General features: G+C 33.8%; 1 long non-coding RNA gene across 1 annotated transcript; it reads right to left on the bottom strand.

Annotated features, from left to right (window-relative positions):
• Window positions 1-4,948: 4,948 nt before the first annotated feature.
• LOC127845335 (uncharacterized) lies at window positions 4,949-10,626 on the bottom strand. The gene is made up of 3 exons (XR_008033181.1): window positions 10,534-10,626; window positions 10,399-10,432; window positions 4,949-9,312 (listed from the first exon to the last, which is right to left on the bottom strand). It is a non-coding gene; the product is annotated as an uncharacterized LOC127845335 (long non-coding RNA).
• Window positions 10,627-13,626: the final 3,000 nt, after the last annotated feature.

Genomic DNA, 13,626 nt, shown 5'->3' with positions numbered 1-13,626 from the left:
ATAGCTCGCAGTTATCAAAAGTGTTGATTCGTATATAAGTATTTTGCTGGTTGAGTTGGTATAATTGATGTGGTGCGAGTTCAGACCACTTAAGTCTCATGTTTCCAGTGCTGTTTTAATGGCAACTAAAGCGCAGTCAGATTCTAATGCGGTAGTGAACAAGTAATTTTATCATTAACAAGTACATGTGCTTTTACTTTCTAGTATTAACAGTTTGAAACCTCTTATTTAGGTCATCATTAATACAACACCTGCGTTTGAACAATTAATAACGTAAATGTACCGATAGCCCAGACATTGTATATCTATGACTCAGTAATTGTTGTGACTACTTGTATTCAAAATGAATACTCAAATGAATTATAACTCGACATAACTGATAAAATGTATCATCCCATCAACTCATCTCAACATATGGTCTCGTCGGGGACAAAGGCCGCAATTTAGCTTTCTCCTGGCGTCTCGGTTCTGGGCGAGTCTCTCCAGCTGCCTCCACGTGTTGCCCATCTATTTCGCATCGGCTTTCAGGTCGCGGCGCCAGTTATCTCTCTTTTTCCCTAGAGGATTATAGGGGAGAGATAACCTTGTCGTATTGGATGCAGGCTAGCGAAGGGTATGGACTATATATCGCCAACGTCTCTAAATGATGTCTTCTTCACGGATATGCTGATTTGTTCTTTTTGGTATAATTCGTCAAGCGGATTTTGAGTGAGGCAGGTGTTGATAAACACCTTATAATTGTATTTATGGTGGTGACAGTGGTTGCACAGGTTTCTTCTCCTTGGAAGTGTTTTGACTTGAAGAACCACATCTTGAAGTGTTCCTAGAAGTAATTCCAGAGATTTTTTGGAAATAAAACAATCACTTTCTATCATTATGTCTCTAACACAACGGATACCTCTTTCATATAAATTTTTCATATAAATATCACTGTTGTTCAGTTTAAAATTATGATTATAAAATAGTGGCATGTCCAGAATATCATCACTTTTTATTATTGGCAGCTTTTCAATATACAATATATATGTTTTCAATACATCAAGCCAACATTTATTTTTTAGCTGTAAACATACTTTCTCGGCGTACAATTTACCAGTGTTAACAATTGTTTTAAAATATATTATCAATTTAATACGTGTGTAACAATTTCCTTCCCTTGACACTAATCTCTTTAGCCATGTTAGTTTCATGTATTTCTCAAATGAACATATATCAATCATATTTGAACCGCCTTCATTATACTCTTTAACAACAACAGTGGCTTTTATTTTGCTTGGTCCTACCCAAATAAAGTCGTAAAAAATTTGATTTAAATATTTCCTGGTTTCTATTTTTGGTGTTGGTAGAGACATAAATAAATGTGTAAGTAAAGGTAAAAGTAATGATTTAACAATTGTTATTTTTCCAAGTGGTGTAATATTTCTGCGATTGCAATGACTTACCTATTGCTCTTCTAATACTTTCAATTTTTTGTTTTTACCATGTTGTCTAGTTAATATCAAAGGTTATTCCAAGAATTTTAAAAGTATTAGCTCCCCATGTCAGTTTATATTTAGTTTTAATTGATCTAGTACTATTGAGCCTATCCAAATTAAATTAGTTTTGTCATAGTTAATGGTTAGTCCAGAGTACCTTGAAAATTCATGAAGCATATCTAAGGTACAATTTAGGGATGATTCTGATCCGTCAAGTAGTAGAGATGTATCGTCAGCAAATTGATATATTTTATATTCTATGTCTTTGATTCTTATTCCTTTTAATTTTTTTTTTGCTTTCCCTTACTTTAATAGCAAGTATTTCTGCACAAATAATAAAAATGTAAGCACTAATTGGGTTAATGGTATACTTGATTCACAACGGACGTCTGTCCTTCCGTCTGTAGACACCAACGTGTCTTTGTACACTTTCTATGTGCATTTAAATTTGTGGGCATATTTCCATTTCCTTTAGACATGAAGTTTGTGCACGTGATATTTGTATTATCATGTTTCGCAAATGTTATGCCTCTTTTTATCCTTCTGTAAAGGCGGGAAAATATAGAATTGGTGTTGTCCGTCCGTCAGTCTGTCATTTCGCCCGTCTGTCACACAACTTTTTAGAGCTATACCTCAGGTACTTAATTAGCTATTAACATGAAACTTCATAGGTGTATAGATATCAATGAAGAGAATTGCTATGCATTAACACAATTACCCTACACTTAATTATGTTTTATGATTATTCCGTATATCGAGGGATTTGCACAAAAAAAAACATTAATAGGCGGGGGATATCAATTTAACAAATTTGCTTGTGCTACTTAAAATGTCTGTAATATGATTTGAAAAAAAAAACTTGTTGCAGAAGTGGTTTCGTGGTATCGGTCACTATTGTGACAAACACAAGAAATTAATGACTTGAAAGAAAATATGTATATTGCGTCCAACGTCGAAACGGATGCTTGGACGACTCATTTCTACACAATACTCTTTAAGTCAGCGTCCAGGAAATCAAGCCATCGCTGAATCGCAAATTTGTGCTTTTGCACAGATTCATTAAAAAAATTGTTTGTCGTAAACATAAATGGAGACATTGGTGCTCGTATAGGTAAGTCCTGATTAATATTATCAGGAAATATATTCTTGTCAAATCCGCTGGTATTGTAGTAGAGGAACTTGACATATAGTCGACGTATATGAGACTTAACCTTCGTAATTGAGCTCAATATTAAAGTAAAAATGATTGAAGGAATGTCACTATCTGACAAAATGATGAATATATGTAGAGGTAATTGAAAGCACAACGAAAATCTCGTGCGCGACGGTTACACTCCATTTACGTATGGTGAGAGCAGCGATCGACAACTGGTGAGAGTTTGTTTCTGCGAACGTAGCTCGAGTAGCCTCCTTTTGATAATTCCTGAAGTTTAAACGCTGTGCATGCCATACGCTTTTCCAATGTTTATTCTAAAGAACATCTATATTAACATGAACATATAGTTGGTCATTCAAATAAAATCGCAACCAATTGCTTTTATTGGAGTTAGTTACCATTAAACCTTTCGTTAGTTTACTAAAACAGTGTGACCAACGTACTGTATATTGTGTGCTCGCAAGGGGCATGGAATGTGTTATATTTTAAACAAGACTACCCGGTATTGCCAAGGAATAAAAGTCCCCTACCGGTAAAACTCCACCATTTTCAGCAAGTGCATAATCTCCATATTGTCATCTGTCCATGTTTCAAGTTTCATGAAAAAATATGAAGAACTTTTAAAGTTATCGCAGGGTCCAGAAAAGTGTGACAGACTCACAGACACACAGAGCGCAAACCATAAGTCCCCTACGGTTTCCCCGGTAGGGGACTAATAAGCACAACTCGTCTTAGAACTTTGCACAAACACTTAAAACAGTAATACCCCTTTATCCGTTACACGACTTTCTTTTAATTATAAACATTGGTACTTCTCAATTGGAAACTTGACATTATTAAATGTCCTAGATAGTTGTGTCGATTACGAGAACATATGGTTTTATGCGATGAACTTTTTGTCCCCTACCGGTGAAACCGGATGGTACAAATGGTTTGCGCTTTGTCCGTCAGTCTATCACACTTTTCTGGATAACTATAAAAGTTCTTCATATTTTTTCATGAACCTTGAAACATCGATAGATGGCAATATGGAGATGATGCACGTCATTTCATTTTGTTCATACGTCAATAAATATGGTTGCTTTGGCAAAACATAGACTATACATATTAACAAATAGACTATAAATATTGCTGAAAATAGTGGATCCTGCGATAACTTTAAAAGTTCTTCATATTTTTTCAAGAAACTTGACACATGGATAGATGGAAATATGGAGATTATGCACGTTATTTCATGTTTTTTCTACGTCAAGAATAATGGTTGCTATGGCAACAAATACACTAGAAATATTGCTAAATTGGTGGAGTTTCACCGGTAGGGGACTTACATTGCTTAACAACAGTCTCGTTTCTATATACTGTGAAGCTACGTCTTTCAATAAGTCTTGGCAACAATCCTCTACGTCAGAGGCCGACGGTAGATAAGAAGCATGATTATAATTATTTTTATGATATGCCATACGTTTATTCGTCGCATCGTCTTTGACAAATATAATTAATTTTCTACAAGATACACATTCGGATGAACTTCAGATATTGTAATGTCTTCATTGTCTTTATTAAAATGAATGTGCCACTTTATCATTTTGCTAGATTCCTTAGCATAAAATAACAAGCATTAAATGGTATACAATTGAGAATAGACTATAGTGCATTATTTAAAATGTGATTTCTTCAGTTTCCTCATATGTGTGTTTGCAATCTCCACGCAGAGTTGTCGTTCCATGCTCTCACATACAATCTCTGCCACCACAAAAATTCCTACCAGATTTGGTAGGATTGTTTTGTTCACGTATTATATTTTGAAAAGCAGTATCATTTTTTTTATATTTAAAAAAAAATAGTGTATACGTTAAGGTTTATAACAAAATTGAATTTAAAAAGTAACAAAGTAACAATAATGGCATGAAAATTATTGTAACTTGTGGCTCGTCTATCATCACGTGATTGGCTATAAAGGCAAGGATTTGATCCAGCTATGCTGGTTCCAGTTAGAGCTCTGCGTGGAGGTTGATGTTTTTGTTTTCAGAAAACAAGTTGGAAATTACATGCAGAGAAAATTAATGCACAATAATAGTTGTGATGCTTTAAGGACAACATTACTAGATGAAAATTTGTTTTTGTTCATATAATTTTATAAAATTGATACTGAATATGTATGTGTATATTTGTTTGACTTGATCTGTAATCGCACAGATTGTTATAGCCGAAGATCTATTATGATAGATAATAGTGACACCTTATTATATTATTTCACAGGACACAAGAGTGTACATACTTACCTGTAAAATAAAGACAAATCAACAAACACATGTAGTTAAAAGCGAGCCAGATTTGTCTACAGTACCCCACCCCCGAAAAAAGAAACATACTTAAAAAACAACAACAAAACTAGAACATCAAAATAACAATAAAAACATTAACAACAACAATATACAGGAAATAATTTTTAAAACGGTACTGTTTTTTAAAATATTTCTTCAATATTATCAGACACCTATCCAAACAAAGTTTACTTATGTTTTACACAAGCCAGTGACGTAATTACATTTCGTTAAAAGTAAACAAGTGTTTTATTTACACCCTACCACCACAACAAAACACACAAAATAAACAGAAAAAACAACAACAAAACAACAACATGAAAAAGCAAAACAATAACAACATAAACAACAACAATGAACAATTGCAAGAAGAATATACACTTTCTTAAAATTTTATTATAAAGTTACACTTATTTTATTTTTATTACGCAGGACTTATCAGTTCAATTACTTACTGGGAAACAAACACAAATCAACAAACACATAAGTAATAAAATAACCAGTTTTGTATTCTGATCCTCCTCCAGAACCCCCACCCACCCACCAACACACACATAGCAAGAACGACAAAAAAACAACACAACAGCTATAACAATCACAGCAACAATGTAACAGCAACAGGTAATTTGTTTAAAACGGTACTTACTATTTAACATTTCTTCGATATTATCAGACAAGATGTCGAGGCAAATTATTAATGTTTTAAAAAAGCAAGGGACGTGAATTTATTGATATCAGATTCAGTTTATTTTAATATAACAACTCCAAATTGTTTATTGTAAACATTTGTTATTTATGATCAATGGGCAATAATGTAAACCAGTACAATGTTGAATAGAACTATTAATGAATTTATAATAGCATGAATTACATTCAATTAGCCCTCGGTGTCGATCAATCTTAAGGGTAAATCGAGCGCTCTACGACAAAAGTGCTATGCATTAATGTACATATGATTCAACGTATTCAAACTAACTACGAGAAAGAAAACACATTAGATCCAAGTCCTATTCATTATGTAGGATTGCAGATAGCTTTTATAAGTTTGCAATGACATGATGTCATTTAATTAAGGTGAAGTCATCGCATATCAGACCATGGACAATTTATAAGTGTACTGCTTAAAGTGTTGAAATGTATGTGTTGGAGTGAATGCAATGCTTAACATTATTACATGCGTTGATATGTAAGAACCTTGACAATTGACCTTGCAAGGGCATCGAAATGTCTACGAAATCATGTATTTAGTTCCTCGATGAGTGAGTGACATTTTTTAGTGCGTTTTATAATAGATATGATGTAAATGTCGTAATGACAATTTCAATTAAATAACGATTTCTTCAGGTTTAATAATGATATGCGCATATTATACAATAATTGTTTAAAAAAGAATACACAGACATTTAATTTTCAGACAAGATTAAGGCTAATCCAAATTAAATACAACAACCACCAAGCTTCATGAACGAAACATTCATGACTATCGGATTGACACTTACATGCGTGAATACAAAACTAACACATGGAGAAGTTTTCAGCTCAATTTAAAACTTTAAAGTAAACCCCCTTGGTATCACTTTCTTATTTGTACATAAGATGCCATTTTTCCGTCAGAAATATCGCCTAGGGATAGTACATGGCACTATGAGAAGGGCATATTTTCACCTGACACCTAGTGATTTTGGAAACGATGTACCTACATTTTGACACGAGAGTCCAACATTAAAACAATAATGACATAATATAACAAAAAGACAATACGACAATTTCAAACATGCAAACACATGACAATTGGCTTCTTGAAACGCGTATGTTTACATTGTTTCTACTTTTAACTAAAAGACAACAAAACACGATAGTGTAGTTAAAAACACACAACTAAAAACAGAAAACAAGCTAAATGAAGACTAGGGCAATGGAAAGGGTTCAAGCAATATGCAATGACTATATCGATAAGACCCATGGTCAGATAGTGTAAATGATAAATTGCTTCAATGTGTTCGAAACAAAAGTTACAACTATGACGAATGTAAATTGCGTCAACTAAACGTTAAAGAACGCGAATGCAATTAAAGGTGTTGGTAAAGAATTCTTGGTTGAACCCCACAATCCACAAAAATGACATGAAAACATACAAACAGCGGTAGCCTTCACTCTGTATAAGCAACATGCTTTGGTGATCTATATCACAATACTACATACACGGGCTATTGGCTACGATACTGAGAACATTTGATTACTGCCAACCACTGATCACATTTCTGGTTAGATTGTTCAATTTAAAGTAACAACTAGAAGACTTAAAATTAAGTAAACATTTACAGAATCACGTCCCTGATATATAATAAACTATTAAATATCAATACGGAACATGGGTACACCTGTTGATACAATTCGCCAAGAAATCAGAATATTCATTTGATGAGTTGTAATTATGTATCAAAGATGTAAAACATAATTATATTATTATACTTTTATATTCGTCTTACAATTTCTTTAAATAATCCATCAACACTTAATGTCACTGTAATTAATCGGTTAAATGATTAACAGATTTTGTACTTGAAATACTGTTTTATACAAATGTGGGTATTTGAGAGAGACTTATATATATATATATATATATATATATATATATACATAGCAATACATTGAGTACATTGAATATAAAAATACAAAAAGAAACGAGCACTTATTTCGGAAAATAATACAAGGAGACAACCATTATCATGTAAGTACGGGTATTATGTTATTTCTTTATGCCGATAGTAAACAACGTTTTGGAGTCAATTCAATCTTTTCGACGGATTTTCTTAGGTCATTGAACGTTGATCCTTATTCTAGAATTAACAGTCAAACAGCCTCGTGAATAAAATTAAAAAACATATACATGCACTAGCATGCAACATTCGCTTAAGTATTTAACGTATTTCAACCATATACCGGTAGTCATTTTCAAAGATACTACCTTAGCTGTTTCACTCATTTTATTATCGAAAACTACAAATAGGCTGGGAAGATTTAAAGTTATTTAGAAATAGTTCGGTTTCGGATTTATTAATGTTTGATTATAGCCGTTAACTTCTAATTTCTATTGCTCATTTCACTTTTTTGTTAAATTAGCTTTCCCTATTTTGACTGTCGTGGATTATGTTATGTTGTTACTGACTTGGAGCATGTTAATTGCATGTTTGACGGTTTGTTAATGTTGGAGTTAACGTTCATTCGCGAGCTGTTATGATACAGAAAATCGTCAAATAAGTTAAAAATTAACAAACCGCGTTAGGGATTATCATGCATCTTAAATGACGATTGAAAATGGCAGGGACGTGCAGGGCAATTTAGTCTCATATGACAAATTACCAAGGCCTCTAGTGAAAAGGAAGAGATAAAACATCTAACATAAAAAACCCGGAAATTGGCAATCAACATGTTAATTTTAACAAAATTTAAAACAAGCAACTGAATCAAGCACAAAGCTATCTTTTAAAGTTTTCAGGCTATATTGTCACCACGCAGCTATGTTTTGCCTTTTATAAGAGTTAAATACCAACAATAAAAATGACTTTCATTTAAACCTAACAATAGACGTTATAGACATGTTTAAACCATGTGTGTGCTTTATTTTTTTTTAAATACTATTTTTTTAATAGATTGCTTAGAATACATTTCAAAAGTTGTAGGTAAGTCGAATTAAGGAGCTATCAAGTCATGAAATAAATGGATTAAGATCCGGATCCAAAAAATCAAGTAAAAACTTAAAATCGAATCGAATTTTGTCCGACATTTATCGTTGAAAAAATGTTAAATGAGCAGATACAATGAGCTTATTTTTAGAAACATGATTGAATATAGCTTTAGCAAAGTGTTTGCAGTTGCTATTGGTATAATGATATTCCTTATGTAACTCTCCATCTAGATATAGCCAATTTACAAGGTTGTACACGGTCATATTTCCTTCGTCGCTGAGCATCGCTTGTACGCCGCTAACACGTGGTTTCTGTCTGATTGTAAATAGTACAGCATATAAAAGTTTACTGCGCTGAATAGTGATGCCATTCGCATGTTTTTCGATTGACCACCACCAATTTTGCGTTTCAAACACGACGAACATATGAAAAAACAGCATTTTAGTTATTTGCCATTTGGACAGCGGTAACTCATATGCATACACACGCAAAATATCCTCATCAGCACCGATAAGAGCTTTAAGTTTGATAATAAGGTCATCATCTTTAATGTTGTCGTATTTTGCGCTATCTTTGGAATCAGCTTCGGTATCGAAGTATAGTTTGTACTTCCAATTGCCGCCAGTTTTACTTGGCTCTGAACCTGAGCTTTTACTTGACTCTGAACCCTGGAAACAATCGTATTGGAAACTATTACCTTTCGTGGAAAATAAAATGGGCACCAAATGATAACATTTTGAAGGGCGTAGTGGGGAAATGGGAAAACTATTTCACGACATTGTCATTGTTAGCTGTTGGGTTCATAGGTGATATTTATCATATTCATTGATATAAGCTTATGCATTTTCGTAGGGAACATAAGGGCGACACTAAATATAAAACCTTTAGGTTTGTAATGTCAGATTGTTTACGTGTTCACTGTTAATATATAATCCTTCTGTAATGACATAAATATGCAGTTGCCTGCAACAATTTGATAAGCTTTGAAAGAAGATCAAGAAGATAAACAAAAGGTCGAATATGAACAAAAATAAATCTTATGAAAATCGAGCAGCCGGCCGTTTAGGAGATTTAGTAATTCCTTTACAAAGAACTTCGGATGACCATCTATCACGATAGTTTTTATTTCCTTATTTAATACGAATTTTAAATGCAAACTTGAGCATACTTTTTCGCAATGAATAACCATGACCACTGCGTGCTCAAGTGAGCTACACGGTAGCAATCAAACAAACAAAGTGGTGGAGAACAGTGCAATAACATGCATGTTTTTCCAAATAGGTTAGTCAAATTATGTATATAAATAACTCATTATATATAAAAGTATAAGTCATGGTAATAAAATATTTAAACTAGATAACACGAGTGCGAGTCGCCAAGGTTGAGGTAATATAAAACACCACTCTTTCTTCGAATCTAAATAAGTGTTCCCTATAATCTCTAATGATATTAACCAAGACATGACAAATGCATTTGCAGTGTTAAAACTATTATTCGGGCTTTTTTCATGAAGCTTGAATATAAAGTATGACATGAAATATCCCCATTTCACATATCTAAATGTTAATGTTGTCAACCCTTTACAAATACAACATGAGTTCGCCAATGAAGATCATTAAACTGTATTGGCATTACATGTCTATATTTGCAATGTTAAAAGACGTCTTCTATCTTTTGAATACGTGTCTTTACGCCAATAAATGAAATATTGTATTTAATATAAATTTATAACACCTCCGGTTGATAATACGCACCATGTTTGAGATGACTTCTGACCGATATCCAAATCTAAAAAATAAACGCGCCGTTAAATTACCTCAATGAACACATCTGAATATTAACCAAATGAACATAGCATATCAATATTATTTAAATATACTACTTCTTACAATTACAGTACGTGGCCAGTATTCGCGCTTCCTTTGTAATGAAGATATATACGCGTACGATTTTGCTCCTTCCTTGTCGAAATACTAACTAACACAAAGTGGCAATATTTTCAAAACGAAACTGAAGTAAATTGCAACAAGAATTTAAAGGGGGAGTTTCAAGTTATGAAAACTCGTATTCTACATTCAAATTTCGTCTGTTCCATCACTCGTATTATATACAAGGAACATGCCAAAATACGAACATTTGCATTTTGCTTTCAAATTATTTATCGAAGAATTGTTGTTAAAAATGTTCTGTTTGCCGGTTTTCTAGGAATTTCTTGATTTCATATGAAAAAAATATTCAATAACATTATGCCACTTATTAATGTTTTAATTAAGTATTCATTATCCTCGCGCTTTTAAAAAGTTATGGGGTTAAATTGGGGTATACTGAGGACATTAACACTCATTTTACGAACAACATGCGACGCACATGATAATAACTTTTGACCAAGGGGTCAGATCAAAATTTCAAATAGGGCACCGTCGCACATATGCTCATAGCTACCATGTGTGTAAGTTTCAATGTTCTAGTGATAATAGTGTATTAGGAGATAGTGGCCGACCACGCACACCCAAAATTTTGTTTAAACAACATCTCGACCATCCATGTCCACATTTCCCACGCCAGGGCCATTAATAAAGGTAAAGGCAGCTTGGTTCCCGTCCCCTTTCAAATTTATCGAGAGGTCCACGGGTACTACTTCCCCGTACCCCCATTTTTTTTTTCGTACCCAAAATTTTTCGTACCCAATTTTTTTGGGACCCAATTTTTGTTTTCGTACCAACAATTTGTTCGTACCCAAATTTTGTATCGTACCCAAATTAGTTTTCGTCCCCAAATTGTTTTCCTACCCAATTTTTTTTCGTAGTACCTAATTTTTTTTACGTGCCCATTTTTTTTTCGTACCCAATTTCTTTTTGGTACCCACAATTTTCATCGTACCCCAATTTTTTTGTTATCATTCTTTCGTACCCAAAATGTTCCTACCGAATTTTAGTTCGTACCCACACATTTTGTACCTACATACACAAGTGTGGTGATGTGTAGATACACTTAAATTGATGCTTTTATATCCATCCTCTTCAAAAGCATCGTCACACCAGTACTGTCAGTACTTTGATTCTTATTTATCATTGATTATCCCCACGCTCCGAATTTGAGCGGGGGATAATGTAGTTATCTCCGCCGTTTGTCCGTCCGTCCGTTCGTCCTGGCCACTATCTCCTCCTACACTATAAGCACAAGAACCTCGAACTTAAACACATGGTAGCTATGAGCATATGTGCGACAGTGCACTATTTTGAATTTGGCTCTTATCCCTGGGTCAAAATTTATGGGGGTTGGGATGGGGCCGGATCAGAGATTTTCACTCATTTTTTTAGGTTATTTTACATTAACTTCTTCATTTCCACACCGATTTACTTCTTATTGATACTGAACTTCTTGTATGACAATACGGTCAATCTCAACTATGCATGGCCCCATTACCAACCATGGGGCTCCCCGCTCACATAGACCAAGCCCACCCAAAATTTTGTTTTAACATAACTTCTTCATTTATTAGCCAATTGATTCAAATTAATACTGAACATCTCTTATGACAACACGGTCTATCTCGACCATCCATGTCCACATTACTCACCAAGGGGCCCCACCAACATAGGCCTTGCCCACCCAAAATTGCCTTTTCAATATAACATTTTTGTGGCTTGGGGATACGCGTCGGCCTCTGTCGCGCCACTTCTAGTTCCTGTTGTTTTGTGTTTTCTTTTTTTATTTATGCATTTACTTTTTTGCTATTTGCAGCATCGCTATTTAAGAGTCTGTCAACTCGTCCGTCCAAATGTTGATGCTGTGAATAACTTGAAGTTCTAAAGCTAGGTTGATGAAACTGCGGTATATGGTGGGGTGATTTCTTAATTTATCTTTGTAAGCAATGAACGCATTAGCCTTGTGGTTAAAATATTTTTTAAAGTATATTTTAACAAAACTGAGAAGAAGGAAACTATCACTCAATCTTACACACAAAAGACTGTCCATATAAACAAGTCTATGTAACTCATTTGACCACTTGGGTATGGCCAGTTCGACCCCAAGGAAATACCTAGCTATTAGAAGTAACATGCCAAAAAACAAACGTTTGGGCCTTGCGGCTTCAAAGAGGATGATTTTTTTTAGTGTTTTCACATTACATATAAGGGTTAACAAGTAACCTGGCGGGGCGAATTGTAACCCCAGGGGCATGAACATAAACAAACTTAGAAAGAGGACCACAATGCGATGTAAAACATCAAATATCAACCCCTTATTCTAGTTGTTATTGAGACGATTTTTAAAGTTTGATATCCAAGTTTTCAATAAAACAATTTGACCATTGGGCGTTGCATTTTATGCATGTAAAACACTATTAAATTTAACTGTTTAATCGTTTACAATGCAGGACAATAATGTATAAGTTATTGCCAAGCAAAACACATAAGTTTTAACGTTCGTCGCAATTGAACATGAAAACCATCTTTGATAGAAATGATTGTGGGATAAGAGAAGCATTCAAATTTCTTTATTTAAATACTATCTTAATCATTTTTACCAGGTATGTCAAACACATGACTCCTACACATGACATTAATGCAACGTTCAACGCAATAAAATAATCATGCCGTGTTTATATTATGGTTAACTCATTTTGAAACGGGTTGATATCTTAGATCTATAAAATGCAGTCATTTTAAATAACATTATTAAAATATACGATTTTTGTCATGTTAACGTTAACACTGAGTGACAGTGTACACAATTCTAAATGCTGATCGGCATCCCTTTCAAAAATGCAAAATGTCGTTCAAGCAAAAATGAAAAAAAACACTTTATGGTGTAATGTGTAGCACCTGACCACTTACTCAAAACGGTTACCGTTGAAATCTTCATAGCGGAATCATCGCAACAATACCGAATAATGAATTTCAAATAGAAACATTACATTTTAAATCCCCGAAATTTGTGTAAAGGAAGTGGGCGGAGGCAAATTGCCCAATGGTTGTAGC

The sequence above is a fragment of the Dreissena polymorpha genome, chromosome 9 (genome assembly GCF_020536995.1).
Source record: "Dreissena polymorpha isolate Duluth1 chromosome 9, UMN_Dpol_1.0, whole genome shotgun sequence".
NCBI classification, from domain to species: domain Eukaryota; kingdom Metazoa; phylum Mollusca; class Bivalvia; order Myida; family Dreissenidae; genus Dreissena; species Dreissena polymorpha.
The sequence above is the reverse complement of the archived record's forward strand: the minus strand, read 5'-3'. Positions and strand labels throughout refer to the sequence as shown.